The 26,116-nt window shown below is 45.3% G+C and overlaps 1 long non-coding RNA gene across 1 annotated transcript in view; it reads left to right on the top strand.

Moving 5' to 3' along the window:
* Nucleotides 1–24,121, top strand: part of LOC121283786 — a 167,945-nt gene extending 143,824 nt beyond the window's left edge. Inside the window, exon 5 of the long non-coding RNA XR_005944388.1 lies at nucleotides 24,025–24,121. This is a non-coding gene — a long non-coding RNA (uncharacterized LOC121283786). The remainder of the gene's footprint in view (nucleotides 1–24,024) is intronic.
* The last annotated feature ends 1,995 nt before the right edge of the window (nucleotides 24,122–26,116 follow it).

Below are 26,116 nucleotides of genomic sequence, written 5' to 3'. Positions count from 1 at the left end.
CCTTGAAGCCTCTGACCTTGGCTGGAGAACCGGGAAATGGAAGTGGAGTGGGCATAAAGCTGCTGGAGACCTAATCAGACCATCTTGGCATCAGCCCTGAGTCCAAGAAGCCCCAAGGAGCGGAAGATTCCTCTTGTGTCTGGGAGACAAGGTAATCTTTGGTCATGTAATTATGGAAAATTAGTAATAGGAGCTGCAACCAACTGAACTCTGCCACCTGGCAGATTCAAAATCAGGAGTTAAGCTCTTGACTGTCTCCTGATGGATCTGGAGTGTCAACTGCGAATGTCCATTGTAAATAATCCATTCCTCGAAGTTAAGCTTTTCCATTATTGTTTATAAAGATTTGATAGCAGTGGAATAAAGGATCCCTGTTTTACAACCTTTGTGCAATCCACATGCTTAAATCACACGTCACACCTCGGTGTCAGAAGTGGGATTCCATAACACCAGGCATCGAATCATGGTGGATGAAATGGAAAGACGCCTGGCCAAGGTGGAGTGAATGGTGAAAGAGCTGGAACTGGCCCTCTCAGCGAGGGAGGCTGAAGTAGCAGCAGCTCGCGCTCAGGCGCAGGTTTCACGGGATGAAGTGGAAAGTAGAAGGAGTGACCAGGAAGAGGGTTCCAGTGTGCCCTCCCTTAATGCTTCAGAGGATGGATGGAATATCCCATCACGGACATTCTACCTGCCAGTGGGTAGGAAGCTGGATAGATTTTGGGGAAGACCAGACTCGTCCAATGACGTGGCAGTCTAGGATTGGATCGAGGACGCACAGCTTGTCATGGCATCCAGGGCTCTCAACGAGAGAGAACAGGCGACATTCATGATGGAATATCTGTGCATGAATGCTTGCTGGGAAATACTGGGGAGAGGTATGGATGTCCAAAGAAGTCCCTAGCAGATCTTTGAGATCCTGACAAGGGTGTTTGGGGACAGCAGTAGCCTGTCACAGCAGCAGCAGAAGTTACATGTGTCCAAGCTAGCCAAAAGAGAGGACCTGGTCTCCGTATCCCTTGAGCTGGTGAAATTGTTTGACTGCATTGTCTCCTGGATCCCTCCTTCAAACCAACCAGGGATATGCAGCTGAAGAATCGCCTCGTTGAAGTGGTGAGGGATGAAAATACTTGGAGGGAGGGAGTTGAGGAGACTTAATAGTGATGAACTCCAACTGACCTTCTTTCACGTGATTACATCATCTGGATCATGGGGAAAAACGGGACTCCCAAGACCAGGAAAGAGGCCACCTCAAAGGGAGGTGACTGTTGGCACAGACAGGGATGTAGACCTCAGGCTGTAGAGGGAGGTGAAACAGATTGCTACACAGCAAGCACAAAGACAATCCTTGCTGTCCTATCTTCACAGCAAGCCTCATAGTTGATCCAGCCCAAGGAGTGCTGGGATTGTAACTGGGCTGGGCACTCCAAGCGAGGCTGCCCCAGCAACCTCCAACTCCACAACCAGCAGAACCAGTGGCCCTGTCCAGTGCAAATACAGTCCTCCCCCCGCTAAATCAGAGAAAATACAGGTGTGGCAAAGGTAATGGAAATGCTGATGTCCTCACTGGAAGACTGATGATAGAAGGGAGCCCACCTTTGCCAGTTTAGAGAGGATTACAGCAGATGCCAAGCAAATGGCGGAATTCACACCCCAATCTTCCACAGAATCTGGGCAGCAAGTCACCAAGTGTCACTGGTGCATTTATGAGGTAGATCCAAGTCAGATCCAGAGGGAAAGAGCCGCATGAGATTTCATCTTTGCCATCCATCTCAAAAGAGGACCTCAGTCAGCTTCAACTGGTCGATGAAGACATCAGTAAGCTTCATGGCTGGAAAGCCCAACATCCATCAAACTTGCTGACATCTGATGAAGGAATTCAAACAGCGTTGGAGGTGCTGGAAGAGGATCAGGGAGGAAGATTACGTTCTCTATTGCTTGGCCTGTGACAATGGGAAAGAGGTGAAGTCACTTCTCCTTCTTGGCAGTGTCAAGCTTCAAGTATTAGAAGCTGACCACAAGCAAATTGATCACCGGGCATCAGAAAAGGCAGCTGTATTGACTATGATGGTGTTACTGGCTAAGATAGCTGCTGATATTTCCAACCACTGCCAGAACTATGAGAGGTGTCCTTTAACCAAAACAGAGAATGGCTAGACACCGGTGGTCACACCCATGACCCCAAACTAATAGCTGCAGGGTGACCTCAGAAGACCATTCCCAGAGTGGGGTTGCTTGATGCCAAAAGTCTGGTTGATGATTTGAGTGTGAGCAGCCCATTTAACAACATCTGTGAACCTGATATGGCAGCCGGTGATGGCCTGAGTGAAGGGGAGTTGGATAGTGACGGGGAATCCTGGAATGTGTGTCAGGGATCCAGAGGGTACATCCAGTGCGAGGAGGCCAGGAGGAGATGCCAAGTTGTCAGGCTGCAACTGGAGCAACCAAGGCTGCTGATCATGTGGGCTCTGGAGACATGACAGATCCAAATCGCTGTGTGTCTGATCGTCACGAAGCCTGAATTCCATTGAAAGTACCAGTTCAGAGGATGGGCTGAGAAGGTCATCTTGAGCAAATGCTGGATACCATCCCAACCCGTACAATTTTCCCAGATGGGTGATGAAAAAAAGGGAATGATGCCATCAATGTGAACTCGAATATGCGAGCTATCGTAGCTCAGTCAAACTTGCTGATCACGCAGTTGCTCATTAAACATCACTGTGTGATACGTAAAGTTGCTGGGGTGGCAACTCTCAAGCAGGGAAGTGTGTAGCGGGATCTCTGGCAGCAGGTGGCGATGATGGGGGAGAACAGGGGCTGCTTGGCCCCTGGGAGGAAGTGGTGTCATTGGCAAGTTGTGGGGAGGAGCCAGATGCCATGAGGTGAGGGAGGGAGCAGCAAGGAGCAGAAATCCAGGACCAGTGAGTTGCAACAACGTAAGAGCCAAGGCCTTGAATAGGGTTGCTCGAAGCCTCTGACTGGCTGGAATGGGCATAATGCTGCTGGAGACCTAGTTGGATCACCTAGGCATTATTTCTGAGTCCAAGAAGCCCCCCAAGGAGAGGAATCCCCTTTGTGTCTGGGAGATAAGGTAATCTGGGTCATATGGTTATGCGAGATCCACCAACTGAACTCTGTTACCCGGCTGATCAAAGATCAGGAGTTAATCTCTCGATGGTATCCTGGTAGACCTGGAGGGTTGGCTGTGAATATAACCTAAGAAAATAGTCCATTCCTTTTCTATTGATATTTATAAAGAGTTGATGCCAGTGGAATAAAGAATCTCTTTTCTTTTAAGCTTTGTGCAGTCCATGTGCTTGAATCACCTATTACAATAGTATAGTGGGAAAAGGAATAAGTCATTCCATCTCTCAAACCTGTCCGCCATTCAATTATCCATAACCACTGCTCACAAAAATCTTTACAACAGCATGAAGAAAAAACAAGTCAGTCAACTAGAAATGATTGGCTTCATAAATCCTATAATGTGTTCCACACTGTTCTCTGCTCTGATAAAGGGGCCATACCCAAAAGCCATGTTTTCTCATGGACCTCTTCAATATTCACAATGTATTCTACTTCTATTTCGCTTGTCTTGATCTTTGACTTCATGAAATCACAGTAGGTTCAGCAGAGCACCGACCATGTCTGTCAAAGAAATTATGGGTTGAGTTTTCTGGCTGATGGGGTGGGTGGGGGGTGGAGGGGGAGTTGGCGGGTGTGGACCCAGTTGCTGCTCGCGATCGGGTCCGCGCCATCATTTTATGCGAGCAGGACAATTAAGGCCCGCTCAGCGTACTTCATGACTCCCGTGCATAGTGGGAGTGGGTGGACAGTGGCAGGCACGCTCAGCCTGCCGGGTCCAATGACGACCCAGCGGCCTGTTATATAGGAAGGCCTGGCAGCCTTGGAAAAGCTGTTTGCAATGGCTGAACTAGGGGCTCTGCAGAGGGGAAATGGAGGTGACGCAAGTCTGGAGGGTAGGCCATCAAGGTAGGCCAGGCTGGAGGGTAGGCATCGGGATAGGCCATCGAGGCAGGCCAGGCCGGAGGGTAGGCCATCGAGGCAGGCCAGGCCGGAGGGTAGGCATCGGGGCAGGCCAGGCCGGAGAGTAGGGCGGAGGGCCAGTGTGCCCCTCATTTTTCCATTGACCGCCTTGTTGCCCTCCTCGAGGAGGTGGCAGCATGGCGAGAGGTGCTGGTCCCCCAGGATGGGAGGAGGAGGCCCCCTTCACATGACAAAACGTGCCTGGGAGGTGGTGGCGGAGGTGGTGAGCTCCCGCGACATGGTGCGGCACACCTGGATCCAGTGTTGCAAGCGCTTCAACGACTTGTTGCGCTCTGGAAGGGTGAGGACAATGTTGGCATTGGTCACTTAACCCAGCAGGTCAGCTTCCCCTCTGCTGCACCCATCCCCCCACCCGCCACGCCACTCCACAAGTCTGAGTGTAGTGACTGCATTGAATCATTGACGGCATGTGTCCTTCACTGGGTGGGCCAGCAGATATTGCCCATGCCGAGGTCAGCCTGAGAGGGTGGTGGAGAGATGGGTTCTGCGCCCGCAGCATGTGGTACACTGAGACCCACATTACTGTTTTGGGGGCAGCCTGGAGGATCTGCACCTAGGCACAGTGCTGGAACTCCAGGACATGTCAAAGCCAGGATGATGACGTGCTGGGAGGGGAGCTTCAAGGTGGCATGGCAATGAACCATCTGCTGCCCTCTGCACTCCATGTCCTTGTGCCTCCTTGCTATGGAAGGATATACCATTTGGTACCTAATATGATGTAGGCAGCATGTGTTCAAGGGGGTGGTGGGGGGGGTGGGGAATAGGTTTAGCATCTTTGTGTGAGTGTTTGGCAGCAGCGGGGTGAGGAGGCACTGGAGCCCTGATATGTCCCACTCTGGTTGGGGTGGGCCATCTATGAAGAGAGTCCATGTGCAATTTGCACAAATCAATGCTTCTCTCATTTTCAGGAGATGAATGCTCATAACATGGCAGATTGTGTGAGGACTGGCAGCGGCCAGGCGTAGTTGGCCATTCCCAGTCGGTTTGAGCAGGAAGCCCTGGATTTGGAGAGACGCCATGCGCCCAGGTCCACTGGTGTCAGTGATGCTGGGGTGCCACGGCCAGATATGTATGTCCAGCAGTGAGGTCAGCATTGTTCTCTCAACAGCCATGGCAGTGCTGAATGTTAAATGATTTAAATTTGCAACAAGGCTTGACCATTGCTTGTGGAAGAATGAGTGTCTAATGATCCGGGGGACAGGGACGCACATTGTCATTGTCTCCACATTAACTGATCCAATGTCCTTGTTCTTCCTTTCAGCATCAATGGAGCAGGGCCGGGAGGAGGAGCCGCAGAGGCCCCCTCTCACAACTGAGGCCCCTGAATTCTCACCAGCGTCGCACCATCTCTGCCAGGCAGGCACCAGCGCAGATACTAGCACCTCAGTGGGAATTCACACATCAGCTAATGTCCCGGGCACAGCGGTCAGGGCACTTCACAGTCGCTGGAGGAGCTGGCAGAGCCAGAGAGTGCCCATGGCGCCAGCAGACAGAGGACTGCAGGGGACCAGGCACATGCTCAGTCGGTGCCTGATGATGTGCCTCGGGAGTCGTCCCCGACGCAGCAAGTGCAGGAAATGCGGCCGGGTGTGTGGAAGCATCTGGGGGAGATACATGAGGCTATGCTTGGCTTGGTCTCCGTGGTGTAGGAGTCTACACAGACGATCGCTGATGCAATGCGCTGCATATCCAAGTGCCATGCGTCCTCTATGGAGAGAATGGCGAATCTCGTGGAGAGGCTCCTCCAGGAGACCCATCAGGGCTTCCTGGGGATGCTCTCTGACCAGCAAGTACTCATATCGGCATTGACCTCAGCTGGTCATTGCCAGTGTGGGAGATGGTCTGGGCACCAAGTTTCCCAGCTCAGTGCCCATCCATCCATGGTGAGCAGGGAGCTCCGAAGTGACCTCACGTCAGCACAGCAGCTGCCTGTTGTCTCTGTGGGCACCTCTCAGGGTGCTCCGGATAAGGGTGGCAGTTCCTCCACCCTTCTCCCAGTGACCATAGCAACCAGTGAGGCTACGATGACTGGGGAGATGCCAGCTGTGGAACTGGCAGCAACCTCTCAGGCGAGGCCAGCACAGGCTCCACGGGCCAGAGGACAACCGCCAAGGTCATCAAGGCCAACAGGACAGCAGAGTCAGCAGGCTGTCTCAGATGCCACTCCCAGCGAGGGATCAGCACCAAGATGTAGCACCCGGAAATGTAAACATAAGGCACCTTAGGCACACCACGGGTTTTTCACTGGTGCTTTAGTGTTGGCCCGAGATGAGGTCTTTATGGTTTCCTTTGAAATGGAACACCCATGTCATTTTGTTTCATTAAGTTTCTTTGCGTGTGATATTAAATGCAGACATGTGACCATGGCTGAGGGTGTCTCTTTTCTTCTGCAGGTGGACGGTTACCAGTAATGTTATGAGTGATTTGTGGGACATTCAGCTTTATTAACAAGGCCCTTAGTTAGTGTTCCTAACCAGGCAGATTTTGCACTTAGGTATCGATTATGGAGCCTACACCTCAGGCTTGTCCTGGAGGTCCATATGTGGTGTGCTAGCTGAAGGTTCATTGGATTAAAGCCTCCCAGCTGTCCCTGCCTCCCTGGAGTATGCCTGGGTCAGCGTCTACCCCCTCAGGATTTCCCTACACATGCTCATCCTCAGACTCACTGCTGGACTCATCGTGTGCAGTCACAGCCAATGCGTCGACGTTTTCATCGCCAACTGTGTCCCCCCTTTCCAGCGCAAGATTGTGGAGAGTGCAGCCTGCAACCACTATCAGAGACACACGTTGTCTCTGTGGGCACCTCTCAGGGCATACTTGATGAGGGTGGCAGTTCCTCCACCCTTCTCCCGGTGACCATAGCAACTAGCATAGCATAGTATTAGAGTGCGGACCAGGCATCGGAAGCGCATCTTGAGAAGACCGATGGTTCTCTGCATCACAGCCTTTGTGGAGACGTGGCTCCTATTGTACCGCTACTCAGCCTCTGTTCTTGGATGGTGGAGAGGCATCATGAGCCACCTTCTGAGGGGATAGCCCTTGTCACCCAGCAGCCATCCATCAAGCTGGGTTGGAGCACCGAAGAGCCCTGGCACCTGGGAGTGTCTGAGGATGTAGGCGTCATGGGAGCTGCCTGGGTACCTTGTGCAGACTTGTAGAATCAGCATCCTGTGATCACACACTATCTGCACGTTCATGGAGTGGAAGCCCTTCCTGTTGACAAAGGCATCGGGCTCACCTGCTGGTGCCTTGATGGCCACATGTGTACAGTCTATTGCACCCTCGACACGGGGGAAGCCAGCAATGGCCATGAAGCCTCTGGCTTGCTGTATCTGGCTTGTCTGGTCCCAGCGGAAGTGGATGAAGGTCAATGCACACCTGAACAGAGTGTCTGTAACCTGCTTGACACAAGTGTGGTGGCCTGATTGGGAGACACCACAAAGATCACCCACTGACCCCTGAAAGGAGCCAGAGGCACAGAAGTTGAGGGCAGCTGTGAGCTTCAGAGCCTCTGGCGTGGGGTGTCCACCCATAAAGTTAGCGGAGATCTCAGGCCCTATCATCTGACAGATAGAGTTGACTGTCTCCCTTGAGAGACGGAGCTTCCTTCGGCACTGCACCTCAGACATATTGAAGTAGCTGCTTCATCGCCTGTATACCCTGGCAGCAGGATAGTGGCATCTTCTGTGGTCCCTTCCACCTTGGACTACCTCTTGGCCCTGCACCCCTTGTGCCTGCGCCTGTCCTCCCAAAGGTGGCTCCCCTGGAGGCTGATTGTCCACTCCTGGCCTCCTCCCGCTTCGAGCCCTCCCTTCCTCCTCAGAGGAGGTGTCTCCAGTGGAGAGTTCCGCTCCCATTCCCAGGCTAAGGGAAGGCTTCCTGAAACCTGCAGGCCCAAAAAATAATCCTCACTGCAGAGTACTGACCTGAAGTTTAAGAGTCCAGGCCAAGCAGCTGGTCTGCGTTTTGAAGTATTGCAGATCACACAGGCAAGTATCAGTAACTTTGAAAAATCAATACTTGAAAGGGCGCACTCGTGGCCCCACTGAGCCCTCTCATCCCACCTGTGGATGAGGTATATACAAATGTGTCTTACCCATCTGCATGTTGACCCGTGTGCCGACCCGAAGATTGGAACATCAAGAGCCTTAAGTGGCCCGTGCATCGGGGAGCATTGTGCGCCCACCCAACGAAATATCGTGATGGCGCACGGTGATGTCGGGACGCTAGCCCGTCATCACCGCGTGTCATTTTACACACGTGTGTGCGGGCCCCGCCTCCACATGCCAACTGGAAAATTCTGCCCTAGTTCAGTTTCTCACACTGTCGATGCATTCAAATCAATTGTGTGTTCAAATGTGACATTCAAAATCCCGAGCATTGGTTCCATTTCAGTTCTGAAGTAGCAGGAAGATAACTGTTGAAGACAAAATGCTTTAATTACAATCTTCATGCCTTGTATATTTTGCACAAAGTTAATGAAAATTGCTTCAAGAGGAGTAATTCATTAAAATAAACAGCAATTGTGTTGGCCTCTCGTGACATCTTAAACACACTAAGGTATTTTTCTGCATCAACAGATAACAACTTGAATCTTGTTAAATGCTTAACTCATTTAGCCAGCCATTTTCTGCATGGACTACAAGTGTGGCTGGTTTACATTTTCTGCATAATGGGATTAAATGGGGACATAACATTTTAGCTTAATGCTTAGTCAGAAAGGCTTCTTGAAAATAACAAGTGGCTTTTAATAATAAAAAGAGAAAATACTCAGTAGGTCAGGAAGATGTGTGGAGAGAGAAACAGAGTTAATATTTGAGGTTGATAACATTCCATGAGAAACACTTCAATTCCTTTTTAAACGTTAACTCTGTCTCTCTCTCTCTCCCTCTCTTTCTCTCTGCAGATGCTGCCAGACCTGCCGAGTATTTGCAGGATTTTCTGATTTTAGTTCGGATCTCGAGCATCCACAGTATTTTGCTTTTGTATGTAATTCGTATTATAACATAAGAACATAAGAATTAGGAACAGGAGTAGACCATTTGGCCCCTCGAGCCTGCTTTGCCATTGAATAAGATCATGGCTGATTTGTTTGTGTTTTGATTTCCACATTCCCATCTAACCCTGATAACCTTTGATTCCCTTGCCCAACAAGAATCTATCTACAGCAACAAAAAATGCTGGAAAAACTCGGCAGGTCTAACAGTTAGATGCTGTCAGACCTGCTGAGTTTGTCCAGCATTTTTTCTTTTTGGTTCAGATTTCCAGCATCCGCAGTATTTTGTCTTTATATAACAATCTACCTATCTCTGCCTTAAAAATACTCAAGGACCCCCACCTCCACCACCTTCTGAGGCAGCAATGTTAACGGAATTGCACATGTGGAATGGGCTGATGCTGGCTGACCTCGCATTAGGGATTTGCCTGCATGCAGAAACTGAGAACCTGCATTATCTTAAAGGAAAGGAATAAATGGCAATTAAAATTAAATGGGATTAAAAATATTTGGGGTCTGTTTTCCTGGAGGCAGCATCTGAGGAAAGACTATTGCCTGTGTAGAGGTCAGTACAAAAGAGAACAGAGACCCGTTTCAATGTATGCCTACCTCCTATAAATTGCCTTAGGGATTGCTGAAGCTTTTCCAAAGCGATAGAGCAGGCTCTATGTCTGTAATAGGCACACACCAAATGCGACTTTGGAAATGAAGAGCAAGGGACATTTCTGCCCTATTCAATGGACCTTCCTGTTGTTATCCTGAGAAGTGAACCCAGATGCAGGGAGGACCAAAAAACCCAAATGTGACTTGTACAAGGCCTTTCTTAGGTCAGGATGGAGCGTGTTGGTGTTGTAGGCATCGAGGTGACTGGCCTTTTTCATACAGAGTCATTGCAGCTTTCAGGTTGGAGATCTTGTAACTGTTGCTTTCCAGAATCAACTTGAAATAAACAGTGATGAAGCAAAACCAGTACATTAAATCAAGCAATTTGAGATTAACATGAAGATAAATGAACCTAGTATATTCTAAAGGGACACAATAATATTGAGCTATCATATATACAAAGTAAGAGGTAGGCATACATTGAACCAGGTCTCTGTTCTCTTTTGTACTGACCTCTACACCCAGGCAATAGTCTTTCTTCTGTTTGTGTGCCACCAATATGCACAAAGCAATATTCTCTAGTTATTACAATGGTTTGTGGACAAATTATGTCCATCAGTATAAGGGGTGTGTTATCTTGAATTTATTATTTTGAAATGCAGGCATTGGAGTGTGTGTGGTGGCCCCCATTGCTGGACTAGAATATCTAATAACCCAAATGCAAAGCCTCTGGATTGACCATTATAACAATTTTGTTCTGAAGCAGACTGTTGCCTTGTGGATGTTTACAATCTACTTTCCTGCGATTGCCAATCCTCCGGGATTGGCCTGGAGTTTCCAGGAATTGAAGATCAATCTCCAGGACACAGTTCTGTGCAATCCTACAGAAAAACCACAGTGTGCTTGAAAAAGATTAAGGGTGGGATTTTCCGCTCCTGCCCGCCACTGAGACCTTCTGGTCCCACCGCAAGTCAATGGACTCCTGGCTGGGGCTCCGCCTCGCCTGCAACAGGTCCCACCCACAACAGGGCCGGAAGATCCTGGCCAAAGTTTTTTTTTGTCATTTTCTATGAACATTTCTCTTTACCAGGTATAAAAATATTGAAAATGGGGACAAAAAAAGGGTGTTTGGCTGATGGTCAAGCATCATCCAATTGGGTAATGAGTCTTTTTTGCTTTCCAATTGGCGGAGGAGAGCAGTGCATCACAAAGATGTATAGGCTGACGAATGGCTGGAGCATGGGAGCAAGTCGTGATGAAACCTCCAGGAATTTAATCACAGTTGGCAACCCTATACTTTGCACGTTTTATTCTTAGGGTTTTGTTAAGAATCTAATCCATTGACTAATCACTTTGTTGATGAGTCATAATTTGATGTGGCAGGGAATCTAACAGTGTCTGCTGTTAGTTAGACACTCTTGTACATTTAAGTTTTAAAAAAAAAACTGTATGTAGCAAGTTGTTGAAAAGTGTGAGCTGATAATGATGCAGCCAGGGACACTGGGCACCTGGAACTTGAGTGAATAGGGCAGGCAAGCGTGTACCTCCTTAACCATTAAAAGCACAAGACTGAGAAGGAAGTGTAAGAAGGACCGGGTGAATTCAATGTAAAATCAGGCGCAGAAAGACAAATAAAGGGAAGGAAAGAAAGATCAGATTAAGAGAGAGAAAAAAAAAGGCAGGAAAAAAAGTAAAAATTATAAGTCTTAAAATTTTAAAATCTGCAACAGCAATTAAAACCTGAAGGAATGTGACTCCATACTTGTAATTGTTAATTTTCATTGCCAGAGAGGTTTACTGGCAGTAATTAATGCTTATCATGTCACTAAAAAGGTTTCTAGACTACAATGGGCAAGATTTAACTTTCTGTGGTGTGTCTAGTTTGTATTCACTGCTCAAATGCAGCAACTTTGGACCATTCAATGCTTTTGAATAGTGAGGCAAACAAAGTGCTATTTTCATGAAACTAACGATGGAATAGCACAAAACAAAAACAGAATTACCTGGAAAAACTCAGCAGATCTGGCAGCATCAGCGGAAAACAAAAGAGTTGACGTTTCGAGTCCTCATGACCCTTCAACAGAACTAGGTGAATCCAAGGAAGGGGTGAAATATAAGCTGGTTTAATGTTTGTGTGGGGGGGGGGGGGTGGTGTTGGGTGGGGGGAGAGAAGTGGAGGGGGGTGGTGTGGTTGTAGGGACAAACAAGCAGTGATAGAAGCAGATCACCAAAAGATGTCACAGACAAAGGAACAAAAAAACACATAGGTGTTGAAGTTGGTGATATTATCTAAACGAATGTGCTAATTAAGAATGGACGGTAGGGTACTCAAGGTATAGCTCTAGTGGGGGTGGGGGGAGCATTAAAGATTTTAAAATATTTAAAAATAATGGAAATAAGTGGGAAAAGAAAAATCTATATAATTTATTGGAAAAAACAAAAGGAAGGGGGAAGAAACAGAAAGGGGGTGGGGATGGAGGAAGGAGTTCAAGACCTAAAGTTGTTGAATTCAATATTCAGTCCGGAAGGCTGTAAAGTGCCTAGTCGGAAGATGAGGTGCTGTTCCTCCAGTTTGCGTTGGGCTTCACTGGAACAATGCAGCAAGCCAAGGACAGACATGTGGGCAAGAGAGCAGGGGTGGAGTGTTAAAATGGCAAGCGACAGGGAGATTTGGGTCATTCTTGTGGACAGACAACAGGTGTTCTGCAAAGCGGTCGCCCAGTTTACATTTGGTCTCTCCAATGTAGAGGGGACCGCATTGGGAGCAATGAATACAGTAGACTAAGTTGGGGGAAATGCAAGTGAAATACTGCTTCACTTGAAAGGAGTGTTTGGGCCCTTGGACAGTGAAGAGAGAGGAAGTGAAGGGGCAGGTGTTACATCTTTTGCGTGGGCATGGGGAGGTGCCATAGGAGGGGGTTGAGGAGTAGGGGGTGATGGAGGAGTGGACCAGGGTGTCCCGGAGGGAACGATCCCTACGGAATGCCGACGGGGGGGGGAAGGGAAGATGTGTTTGGTGGTGGCATCATGCTGGAGTTGGCAGAAATGGCGGAGGATGATCCTTTGAATGCGGAGGCTGGTGGGGTGATAAGTGAGGACAAGGGGGACCCTATCATGTTTCTGGGAGGGAGGAGAAGGCGTGAGGGCAGATGCGCGGGAGATGGGCTGGACACGGTTGAAGGCCCTGTCAACAACCGTGGGTGGAAAACCTCGGTTAAGGAAGAAGGAGGACATGTCAGAGGAACTGTTTTTGAAGGTAGCATCATCAGAACAGATACGACGGAGGCGAAGGAACTGAGAGAATGGGATGGAGTCCTAACAGGAAGCGGGGTGTGAGGAGCTGTAGTCGAGGTAGCTGTGGGAGTCGGTGGGTTTGTAATGGATATTGGTGGACAGTCTATCACCAGAGATTGAGACAGAGAGGTCAAGGAAGGGAAGGGAAGTGTCAGAGATGGACCATGTGAAAATGATGGAGCGGTGGAGATTGGAAGCAAAATTAATAAATTTTTCCAAGAGAATAGCACAACTCAGTCAGTAATTTCTGAATGTTAGAGCTTAACTGTGCATCTGCTTCAAATGCAAAGTTGTTGGTACCATTTGTGCATATATTGCAGTGAGCCACTATTAATCCTGCTGTTATTTTGACAGGAAATGATGACTCAGTGTGGTTTTCTATAGTCCTCCATATGCAACCATTGTGACATTGTGATCTTTCATTTGTATTTGAATATATGATGTAAATTATATTGTAATGCCTTAGTTTGCCTATACATATAATAAGAGTAGCACACAGCTCTTCTGTCTGTTCCTGGAATTTAAAAAAAATATATGCACTATTTGAATGGAGACAGCCTCTCAAGCTATCTTCTAATCTTGTGCCAAATCTTTGATTCATTATGGTTCAAATGGGGTATATGATTCATGGTGAGGTTTGTTTTCCTTAGTTAAGTTGGGGTACTGTCTGTTCAAATTATCTGGGAATGATTCCAATATCCAAATCTGGGAGAAGTATGCATTCACTTTACCCAGCAGTAGTTTTGAAGGTGTGTCTACAACCACTGGTAGTGGCAATCCTCTAACCTCTCATCTAGATTATGTCCTCAAGATTCTGGAGTGGGGTTCAAGCTCTACAAGTTGTAGGAGGAAACGTCTGTTGATTAGGCAGAAAAAAATATGAAGGAAAGAAAACTTAAAAGTAAGCAATGCAAAATAGTCTGAGAAAGTTGAAGGAACAAAACTCACCTCCTGACTCCCCAAAACCTGTCCATCTTCTACAAGGCACAAGTCAGGAGTGTGATGGAATACTTTTCACTTGCCTGGATGAGTGCAGCTCCAACAACATTCAAGAAGCTCGACACCATCCAGGCCAAAACAGCCTGCTTGATTGGCGCCACATCCACAAACATTCACTCCCTCCATCTCCGACGCATAGTGGCAGCAGTTTGTACCATTTCCAAAATGCACTGCAGGAATTCACCAATGTGCCTTTGACAGCACCTTCCAAACACATGACCGCTACCATCTAGAAGGACAAGGGCAGCAGACACATGGGAACACCACCACCTGGAAGTTCCCCTCCAAATCACTCACCGTCCTGACTTGGAAACATATCGCCACTCCTTCACTGTTGCTGGGTCAAAATCCCTCCCTAACAGCACTGTGGGTGTATCTACACCATATGGACTGCAGCGGTTCAAGAAGGCAGCTCATCACCCTCTTCTCAAGGGCATCTAGGGATGGGCGATAAATGTTGGCCTAGCCAGCGACACCTACATCCCATGAATGAATAAAAAAAAAAATTCAAAGAATGTGTAGGACATAACAAGATACAGCTTAATCCCATTAAATTGGGAACAGAAAGAAGTGATGAAGGTCTTGGAATCATAGAATGGTTACAGCAGTGAAGGAGACCATTTGGCTTAACAAGCCCATGCAGATGCTCTGCAAAAATAACTTAGCCATTCCCATGCCCTTGCTCTTTCCCCATTGCCCTGAAAAACCTTTCCCTTCATGTACCTATCCAGTTCCATTTTGAAAGTCACGATTGAATCTGCCTCCACCACCTTTTCAAGCAGTGCATACCAGACCATAACCGCTCGCTGTGTAAAAAAAGTTTTTCCTCATGTCACCTTTGGTTCTTTTTTCAGTCATTTTACAACAGTACCCTCTGGTTCTTGACTGTTCTGCCAACCGGAGCAGTTTCTCTCAATCTAATCTGTATAGGTCCTTTGTGATTTTGAATACATCTACCAAATCTCTCCTCAACCAGTCTCTCCTCTAAAAATCACAACTTCTGTTTTGAAAGAACACGTAACAACTGGAGAACAGGAACCTGCTACGTGATTCTAATTAACACTCTGCGTCTTTAGATAGGTATGATAGGTTTTACATGAGTTTGCTTCATTGTTCAACCATTACAAAATAATGAAAGCTCCTATAGTAACTGAAGATATAGCCTCTCCTGCTGTCTATCGGGGTCAGGTGATGTTCTGGGAGGCTCCGACCAATAAGCGCTAAGCGCGGGCAATCCTGACTTCCGGACAGGGCTTCCTGACTAGAGTCCGGATTGAGCATGCAGCACCGGAAAAGCTCTCTGTAATAAAGTTTATCTGTTTTTTTATTGAAACCTGTATGCTCTGTCCAGTCATTACATTTGGCGATGAGGGTAAAATAGCTCTGACGTTGCACCTCACCTTGTTACCGTGAATACATCAAATCTTAAGAGCAGGAAAAGACTACTCACCAGCCATGCCATTCTTCAGCAGAATCGATTCTTATGATGTGACAACAGAAGACTGGAGCCAGTATGTAGGGAGCCTTGGATTTTATTTTGTAGCAAACAAAATTACCATGGAGGAAAAGCAGAAAGCAATCCTTTTGAGTGTATGTGGCAGTAAGGCATACAATCTCATTCGCAACCTTATGGCCCTGAACATGTCCAATTCTAAGCCCTATAATGATTTAGTGGACCAGCCAAAGCCACCTGTAATAATACAGCCGTTTAAGTTTAATTCCAGATTTAGGGCCCCGAGAGAATCCATTGCAACGTATCTAGCGAAGCTGAAGCAGTTGACAGAACACTGCGACTTCAGGGACATATTAAATGATATGCTGCAGGACTGAATAGTTTGTGGGGTTCAAGGCGACACCATTCAGCACCTTTTACTCGCAGAGGTCAACATTGACTTGAAGTGCGCCCCGGAAATATCACTCACCATGGAAAGTGCTGCGAAAGACTCGAAGGTTTTGTAACACATACAACATGGCGCTGTTCTTCATGTGGGATGGGAGCCTCCCGCCAGGCCTGGCGCAAAGACCAGAGACACAGCATTGAAGTGAGAGGCAATGTCCACTATTAGAAACACGAAAAGGCCTAGTAGAAACACTTCAGCAGCAACTCCAAGATTAATTTGTTATAGATTGGGGGGTGACCATTGGCCGGACACCTGCAGATTCAAGGAGGCAGAATGCCATAACTGCCATAAAAAAGGTCACGTAGTAAGGCAATGCAGGGTGAAGTCGAAACAGCCCATAAAGCAGCAAACCAACATGATTGAATTAAAAATACAGCAGAACCTGAAGCTGCCAATACTGACATTTATTTCCTGTATAACGCAACCCACTGTAAAAACCGAACCTATCACTGTTACAATCCAAGTTAATGGGAAGCCACTAATAATGGAGGTGGATATGGGTGGCTTAACTACAGTAGAGGGCAAACTTTCATTTGGAGGTAGACAGCCAATAAACCTTGAGTGGACAACCGCTAAATTAAAGACATACACTGGAGAATCTATTCAGGTAACGGGCATTGCCAAAATACCTGTGTCTTGTAGGCCACACAAAGTCCACTCTCTGTGATAATAGTGATAGAGAAGGGCCCAAGTTTTTTTAGGCCGAGACAGGCTACAGAAAATCAAGCTTGACTGGTCTGAGATATTTAATCTGAAAACAGGAGCAGTTCCTGAATGGTAAGGAAATATGACATGATGTATCAGGGTGAAGTAGGGAAGTTAAAGGCATGCAGGTCAAGATATATGTGGATCCTCAGGCGACACCGCATTTCTTTAAGGCCAGAACTGTGCCTCATGCATTGAAAGAGAAGGTGAATACAGAACTGTGCCGGTTAGAAAAACTGGGCATCATCCAACCCATCCTATTCTTAGAATGGGCAGCACCCATAGTTCCAGTGGTTAAGCCTGACCAAACCGTATGCATTTGTGGGGACTATAAATTGACTGTAAACAAGGCAGCAAAACTAGACAGGTACCCCATTCCAAGGATAGACAACTTATATGCAAGTCTTATACAAAGTTGGATATGAGCCACGCTTATCAACAATTTAAACTGAATAGCACATCGAGAGAATACATGATTATTAATACACACAAGGGTCTTTATCCGTACATTCACCTACTCTTTGGAGTAACATCTGCATGCGCTATCTTCCAAAGAACAATGGAGTCTTTTGCAAAGACTTCCTTGAGTGGAATCACCTAGGTGATGTTCTGATCACAGGGTCAGCCGAGACCGAACATTTGACCAACCTGGAGGAGGTGCTTAGAAGTTTTCTGGAATCCGGCCTACGGTTAAAGAAAGAAAAATGCACATTTCAAGCACCAGAGGTTACTTACCTGGTTCACAGGGTGGATGCCATGGGTTTGCATCCAGTAGAAGAGAAAATTGAGGTAATAAAAAATGCACCATCACTATCCAATATAACTGAACTCAAGTCCTTTCTGGGTATGACAACTATTATAGTCATTTCTTGCCTAACTTATCACTGTGTTGGCACCATCATACTTGTTGTTAAAAAGGAATCATCATTGGTCATGGAATTCACAACAGGAAGAAGTCTTTATGAAAGTTTAGAAACTGTTGCATTTGTCATGCTTATTGATAAACTACCACCCATCAAAAGAGTTGGCATTAATATGCGATGCCTCTCCTTATGGTGCAGGAGCCATGTTATCACATAGAATGGAAAATGGATCAGAAAGGCCCATTGGCTATGTCTCAAGAACCCTCTCCACAGCCGAGAAGAGTTATTTCCAGCTAGAAAAGGAAGCAACATGTGGTTCGGATCTGGAATGCACTGCTTGGAAGTGTAGTGGGGGCAGGTTCAATCGAGGCATTAAAGAGGGCACTAGTTGATTATTTGAATAGGAACAATGTGCAGGGGTAAAAGGAAAAGGCAGGGTAATGGCACTTTGATCATAGTGCTCATTTGGAGACCCAGTGCAGACATGATGGGCCAAATGACCCCCGTCTATGTCGCTAAAATTCTGTGATTCTGTTTACTGGTGGCATTCAGAATGAAGAAATTCCACCTACATGGACGACATTTCATCATTATGTCGGACCATAAACCATTAATGGGTTTATTCAGTGAGGATAAGACCATTCCGCCAATAGCATCAGCAAGAATACATCATTGGGCTCTGATATTATTTACATATGAGTATACTTTTATGTACCGTCCTGGCTTACACATTGCAAATGCGGACGGACTTAGTTGTCTCCTGTTACCAGATAGCATTGTATATGCTCCTGTTCCACAGGAAGTTGTGCTATTACTGAATTTCTTTGGTTCTTCACCTCTGTGTGCGAAACAAACTAGAAGTTGGATGAACAGAGAACCAATATTGTTGAAAGTCAGAGACTTTGTTTTGCAAGGGTGGTCAAATTCATCTGGATCTGAAGAGACAAAACCATTCCATGCCAGAAACATAGAGTTAAGTTGTCAAGATGGAATTTTGTTGTGGGGATCAAGAGTTGTCATTCCTTTACAAGGTAGAGAACCACTCTTGACAGAGCTTCATAGTGTGCATCCAGGCATATCAAAGATGGAAATGCTTGCGTGAAGCTATGTTTGGTGGCCAAGCATTGACATTGAAAATATGGTCAAGCACTCTCTCCATTGTCAGCAACAACAGAAGTTGCCTGTTTCAGCTCCCCTGCATCTGTGGGAGTGTCCTGGTCGACCTTGGATTAGTACATATCAGTTATGTAGGACCATTCTGAGGTACCACGCTTTTGTTGATTGTAGATGGAATTCTAAATGGATGGATGTATACGAAGTCAAATCGTCAACATTAGTGCAACTATTGAGAAGCTGCATCACTGTTTTAGCATACATGGCCTACCTGAAATCATCATTTCTGATAATGGTGTAGCCTTTACCAGCACAGAGTTTCAGAAATCCATGGAGCTGAATGAAATCAGACATATTAAAATAGCCCCTCACCATCCGTCATCGAATGATTTAGCCGAGAGAGCTGTACAAACTTTCAAGTCTGCTATGAAAAGGTTATCAGAAGGTACTCTAGAATCTCAACTTTCCCCACTTTCTTCTCAGTTATCATACAACGCCACATTCGACTACTGGTTCAACACCATCTGAATTATTGATGAAACACTGCCTACTTATACGGTTAGGTCTGGTGTTTCCAAATTTAGAGGGGAACGTATAGCAGAATCAGGATAATCAAAAATTGAACCACAATATACACAGCAAAGCTCGCACATTCACTGTAGGTGACACGGTATTGGTGAAAAATTTGGAAGTGGACCTTGTTGGCTCCAGGAACCATTGTCTCAGAGGCTGGTCCATTATCCATAAGACCATAAGACATAGGAGCAGAAATTAGGCCATTCGGCCCATCGAGTCTGCTCCTCCATTCAATCATGGCTGATAAGTTTCTCAACCCCATTCTCCCACCTTCTCCCCATAATCTTTGATCCCCTTACCAATCAAGAACCTATCTATCTCGGTCTTAAATACACTCAATGACCTGGCCTCCACAGCCCTCTGTGGCAATGAATTCCATAGATTCACCACTCTCTGGCTAAAGAAGTTTCTCTTCATCTCTGTTCTAAAAGATCTTCCCTTTATTCTGAGGCTATACCCTCGGGTCCTAGTCTCTCCTACTAATGGAAACATCTTCCCCACGTCCACTCTATCCAGGCCTTTCAGTATTCTGTAAGTTTCAATCAGATCCCCTCTCATCCTTCTAAACTCCATCGAGTATAGACCCAGAGTCCTCAAACGTTCCTCATATGTTAAGACTTTGATTGCTGGGATCGTTCTCGTGAACCTCCTCTGGTCCCTGTCCAGGGCCAGCACATCCTTCCTGAGATACGGGGTCCAAAATTGCTCACAATATTCTAAATGTGGTCTGACCAGAACCTTATAAAGCCTCAGCAGCACATCCCTGCTTTTATATTCTAGTCCTCTCAAAATAAATGCCAACATTGCATTTGCCTTCCTAACTACCAACTCAACCTGCAAGTTAACCTTAAGAGAATCCTGGACTAGAACTCCTAAGTCCCTTTGCACTCCAGATTTCTGAATTCTCTCCCCATTTAGAAAATAGTCAATGCCTCTATTCTTCCTATCAAAGTGCATGACCTCACACTTCCCCACGTTGTATTCCATCTGCCCCTTCTTTGCCCATTCTCCTAAGCTGTGTACATCCTTCTGCAGCCTCCCCACTTCCTCAATACTACCTTTCTTTATTATCTTTGTTATCTCAGCCAATTGTCTTTCAAACACTCTTGTAGCCACATGTGCAGCTGAAAATAGATTCTGCGTGCATTGCTATAACTCTGGCTTTATTATTATTATCTTTCTGAGTTCAAGAGGAAGATAGAATTGTTTGTAAGCACGTCGATCATATTCATGCTACAGAGGTACATTCCAAAAACCAACTATTCCGCCTATGATTAATGTCAAACCGTCAACTCCTGAGGTGACAGATCGACCTAGAATAGACATGCCCAATGTCTCTGTAGAGTTGCCAAACCGAGAACTGCCACTTTCTAAAGATGTGTCTCATGCTGCAGTTTCAGATCTCATTGATCTTGTTGAGGAACCTCAAGTGGTAGAGCTACACTGCTCTAGCTGTATAAGGAAAGCACCTCAGAGACTTGATCTGTAATCACCTTAAGTTGTATATATGTATATGTTGTTGGATATTCAAATTTTCTCTGTAAATAAAAATTGTAAAAAAACTAAAGGGAAAAGAAATGTACCAACTGAAGGTATATGCTCTCCTGCGGCTATCAGGGGTCACATGATGTTCTGGGAGGTTCTGGCTAATAAGCCCTATGCATAGGCAATCCGGGGGGTGGGGCTTCCTGATGAGAGTCCTGATCGAGCATGCAGCACCTAAAAATCTCTCTGCAATAAAGTTTATCTGTTTCTTGTTGAAACCTGTCCGCTCCATCGAGTCATTACAGCTCATTGACCTGAAACATTATGAAATTAATGCTGCCTGACCTGCTGAGTATTTCTAGTACCTTCTGTTACATTAGATTGTCTTTATCAATTCAGACAGCAAAAGTTTTAAATAAGATATTAACCTACATCACCTAATATATTCTGTTAATTTTTTTAGATGCTTGAAAGTAAATAAAGTTACAGTTCATGTGAAAATGCAAGGTTCTTTCACATTCATAATACACATCTCTTCTGTTAGAAAATTTTGATGAAAAGATTTTTCTGTGAAATTCTTATCAGCAGTGTTGTCATGTAGAATTAAATGAATCCTCGGTCTTCACTGAGTGAGTTGAACCATGTGTGGGCATTGCTACTGATGCTGACTTTGGAAGGGCGTGGATGAGTACACCAAGTGGTGACAGAAATTAAGCTCATCTGTGATGCCCTCCACAGTTGGATAACCCGGCAGCACTCGTTACCAATGCACCAGTGAGTAACTGAACTCAAGTCCTAGGGAAGCCCAAGGCAGTAAGCTAGTCAATTGGGAAAAAGAAAGGATAAAACTAGAATAGAAAAATTGTGGAGGAAACAAAGCCAGAGAAAGAAGAAAAATTAAAATGCAAGTCGATAAAGAAGGCTGCTGCAACTCCCATAGACATAAATTCATTTTTGATGCATTTTTCAGAAATTAAAACTCCTTTCTGAAAATTTCAAGGGCTATTGGAACTAGTGTAGAAATAAATTCATCTGTGATCTATTTCGCAGAAGTACTGCTATCCCTCAGAGCCATTGTGAACAGAAAGCAAAGTACAGACAGAAATGTTGTCAGAGTGAGGGAAAACATGGAAATATCATTCGGCCACAAAGGCAGACAGCCAGAGTTATAGCAATGCAGGCAGAATCTATTTTCAGCTGCGCATGTGGCTACAAGAGCGTCTGAAAGACAATTGGCTGAGATTACAAAGAGAGCTGCATAATCAATTGTCCCCCTGAATAGGCCGAGTCTGGGGCATTCCCACATCATGTTGTAGAAACATGGCTTCCTGACCACATCCTCTCCAACATTCCTGGGATCATCCATCATGTTTATGGCGGATTGATGTTGCTTTAACATACAGGAAAAAATTGCCAGACAGATTTCCCAGACTCAGACGGCCCCACATGGCCTTGAGCACCCCGTTAAAACTATCCCACACTGCAGTCCAAGTAGATAATGTTTTCTTTGGTGGGGTTTGGGAGTGTGCCTTTGCTCTTTCTTTGACAGCAAATGTTCTTTCAATTTGTGCATAGCATTAAATAATGATTCATAATTAATCATCAAAAAAGACATAAATGGAAAATATATTCTCTAATTTTACTAATTAGTTTCATTGACATGAGGCTTTGTTTCGTCTTCCCATTAAGGAATATTAAAGAAAATTATAACAGGATTTGCTTCTTTAACAACTCTAATCTGGGAGAGAATGTTCTTTTGAAGTGGAACGTCACGCACACAATGGGGTAGATTTTAACTTTGTAAAATGGGTGGTAAGGAATTGGCAACCTGCTTTTAATATCTCCCAATTTCCAAAGGAAATAGAATTGAGAGAGATGTATAAAGGGTTCCTGACTCCTTATCGCCATCAAACAAAGACAAAATGTACCCCAATATGTTTGAAACTTGCTGAGTTCAACCACGTCTGACCTTCAAAAATTCATTTCATTTTCAGCTAAGTACCTTATCATCAAAGTGAGTTTTTTCATCCCGGTTTATTGCTGATATATCCATTCATGATATGCCCTGCAGTGAGTCGTATTTCAGAGGAGAGAAAAAATCTACTCCTCCTCTGCACTCCACCAGATAGTAGTCAGGAAAGAGAAGATCAACGTGCCCACAGTGACCACATTCAGGAATCAAAACGAATCATCACTGTGAAGGTTTTGATCTCCTTGTGACCTGACTGCTATGTGGTATAGAGAGATTGTTCACTCCCTGAAGCACGGCTGCCATCCTGATAAAAAGGGGACTTGCAGAGAAATTGTGAAGGAATGAGAAGTTCAAGGAATAGACCAATGATGCAGGTGCACATAATTGTCAAACTATATAAGCAGGACATCTTCTAACTCCCCAGGCCAAGGAGCATAGGTAAGTTTCCTTAAACCTTAAAAGTGCATTATTCCCAATGTTTGCACAGCTTAAGTCAATAATTCTAAAGAGCCAATGTATTTTCCTGTAAGGAATATCCTACTGAGTTCAAAATATATATCAATATCTCACGAAATATTTTACATCTACATGCATTTCCTGTCTACAACCTTGCTTCCTGTTGTCACATTTCTCATCACATTTTAGTATGTCTTACTGCAAATTCCAGTGCCCACGTTTCCCATTCAATTGTCCTGCATTACAGGTGGAAGCCATGCTAGCCCAGAATCCCTAGGGGCTGCAATAGAAACAGATTCTGTGCAACAGGCGCCTGCTCTTTTGTTACAACCATTACATGCTCCTCCTTACCTGTGCAGTGTGACCTATAAGTGTTCCTAAACTTGCTATGTGAATCCTCTAGGGTGTGTGTAGCTGTGCCAGGGCTGTGTAAAGGAAGTCAGAATGGTACCAAGCACTGTAGGGTTCTGGATTGCTTAGCAACACTGGGTGCGAACAGTCTTCTTCCAGTCCTGTAAGAAATGTAAGATAAAAGAGTCTTGAAATGCTGCCTCAACAAAGCATCACAAGGCTGCTTTTCAGTGATTGCACTGCATGTGATAGTCTTTGTATTGAGGATATGTCTGGGAAGTTGCATAGGGAGAAAAGGCAGAGCACTTATCCTAAAGGGGCTGGCCTGAGTTCAGGAGCGTAACATCCAGGTTCATCGTCTCTCACTGTGTCAAAAGATTTGCATGGTATGATGCTCAGGGTGACCTCCACAAATGGATTGAAAGGTTTGTTATGCCTGAGACCCCTTCCAATTTGGATCTGTTCCCTTGTCATCTTGTCCAAAAGCATATAAGTAGTCTTGAGATTTTGCAAGTTTAAGTTACATAGATTGTTGCCAATGCTCCAGCCTAAGAGTTTTTCTCTATGTAACTGATGCCTTTCTTCTATTCTGATAAAACAAGCATTCAAGGCAAAATATTCAACGCTCTGTTTCTCTCATGCCAGCACTGCACAGGGATAACCTTTTATCAAAGGTCATCGTGACTCAACGCAAAGTGATTTACAGACTATCAAGATACACTTTGTAGCATGTCAACTTGAGGCAAGTACTTGGAATTCCAAACTGTACTTTAAAATGATCTTAGCTGTTTTCGGAATGCCAAGCATTTTTTCAGATTTCTTAATGTTTCCTGGGGTCTGTCAAAATATCTGCTATTTGTTCATAAAAATCGAAGTATGTGACACTTCGGGAAAGGTACACTTTAGTTCCTCAAAAGTACTGGCCTCTTGCCCTTTCATCTCTCAGTGCTTTCTGCTCTCCCCTGTGCTTGCTTAATACAGTTAAACCATTCAGTCTTGATATTATAACGCATGATTCACACCTGCTACAGAAACCAGCAGAATTGGAATTACTGGAGTCTTAATTCTCCCAGAAACATTTATTGACTCACAGTTAATCTCCAAATAGTACCTCCATCAATTCCTAGACTATTATGGAGTACTTTTATCCAATTTCTGGCTTGTGTTATAATGGTGGCAGTTATCAGTGTGGATTACAAATGTAAGTGTACTGCATATGTCTAATATAGCCCCAATGAATTATTCACAATTATTATTTTTTCAAAGGAAGTTTATCAAGAAATGTCATGATTTTTAAAATATAATATTTCTGCTTGCATGTAAGCATATCCCCAGTTGACTCATGAATTTTAGGAAAAAAGCTAATAATTTAGATATATTTTATATCTAATGCAGGTGCTACACTTTTTTTTTGAAGGGGAAATGAATTATGTTTCAAAATTTGTGTCCATTTGCAGTCATTCCTTGCACACACCAGGCTGAATTCAGAGGCCCCTTGACCAGCAGATATGGGACAAAAAGCATCCCGGCTATGCAGGGAGTGACTTATCGTTCCATTCCCGCCATTGCACAACACCCCTCTTTCATACTGGCCTACCATGGGCCGTTCAAATACTCCCTGAGTTGGACACTAGGCTCATTTAAAATGCGAATTGCCATCCTAAAATGTACATTGGATCTCAATTGCCCCTTATGAATCACGCATCAGATAGGCTCCACCCAATATCAACTGGCAGCCCTGCAGAAGAAAGAAAGATTTGCATTCATACAGCGCTTTTCAAGAACAGCAGTTCTTGCTCAAACAGTTTACAACTAATTAATTACTTTTGAAGTGCAGTTACTGTTGTAATATAGGAAACATGGCAGATAGTTTGCACATTACAAACTTCCACACACAGCAATGTGATAATGACCAGATAACCTGTTTCCTGTCATGTTGACAGAGGGATGAATATTGGCCAGGACACCAGCTCACCTGCTCTTTTAAAAAAGTTCAAAGGGATCTTTTACATCCACTTCAGCAGGAAGATAGGACCTCAGTTTAACGTTTCATCCAAAAGATGGCACCTCTGACAGTGCAGCCCTCCCTCAGTACTGCATAGGAGTGCCAATTGTTGTGTTCAGTAGGAGTTGAGCCCAGAACCTTGTCACTCAGGGTACCACCGATTGAACCATGACTGACATACAAGAGAATCTTACCAATAAGTCTGTATTTGTTATTGTGGAGCCGGTGATCCTCCGGACCCCACAAAATAAACAACCTAGAGTCATAAATATAAGATAGTCACTAATTAATCCAATAGTGAATTCAGGAGAAACCTATTTACCCAAAGAATGTGGAACTCACTGCTGCATTAGGTAACTGGAACGAATAGCAATTAAGGGCAAGTTTGATAAGCACACAAGGGAGAAAAGAATAGAAGGATGCGCTAATGGGTTGTGTTAGGAATCCCAACTTTGCTGATTCCCAAACAGAGGTCAGGAACTATAAGCCCAACATGGAGTTTTCGTATGTGTGAGTATCAGGAGCGGGCTGTGTATGTGCAGTCCAGCGTTTCAGGCCGGGGACAATCGCTCATTGCGCCTGCGTGGAGAAAAAACGTGTAGAAACCCTTTCACATGGTCCCGGAGTGGGACACCATACCATAGAAGAGTCCGGGACAGGGGACAGCAAGAGGTCTCAAAGGGAGAGAGAGAACCAGGGAAGGAGCCACCAGAAGGAGGAGACTACCAGTGG

Source organism: Carcharodon carcharias, chromosome 11 (assembly GCF_017639515.1).
Source record: "Carcharodon carcharias isolate sCarCar2 chromosome 11, sCarCar2.pri, whole genome shotgun sequence".
Taxonomy (NCBI): Eukaryota; Metazoa; Chordata; class Chondrichthyes; order Lamniformes; family Lamnidae; genus Carcharodon; species Carcharodon carcharias.
Note: the sequence above shows the minus strand (reverse complement) of the source record. Positions and strands in the feature narration are given on the sequence as shown.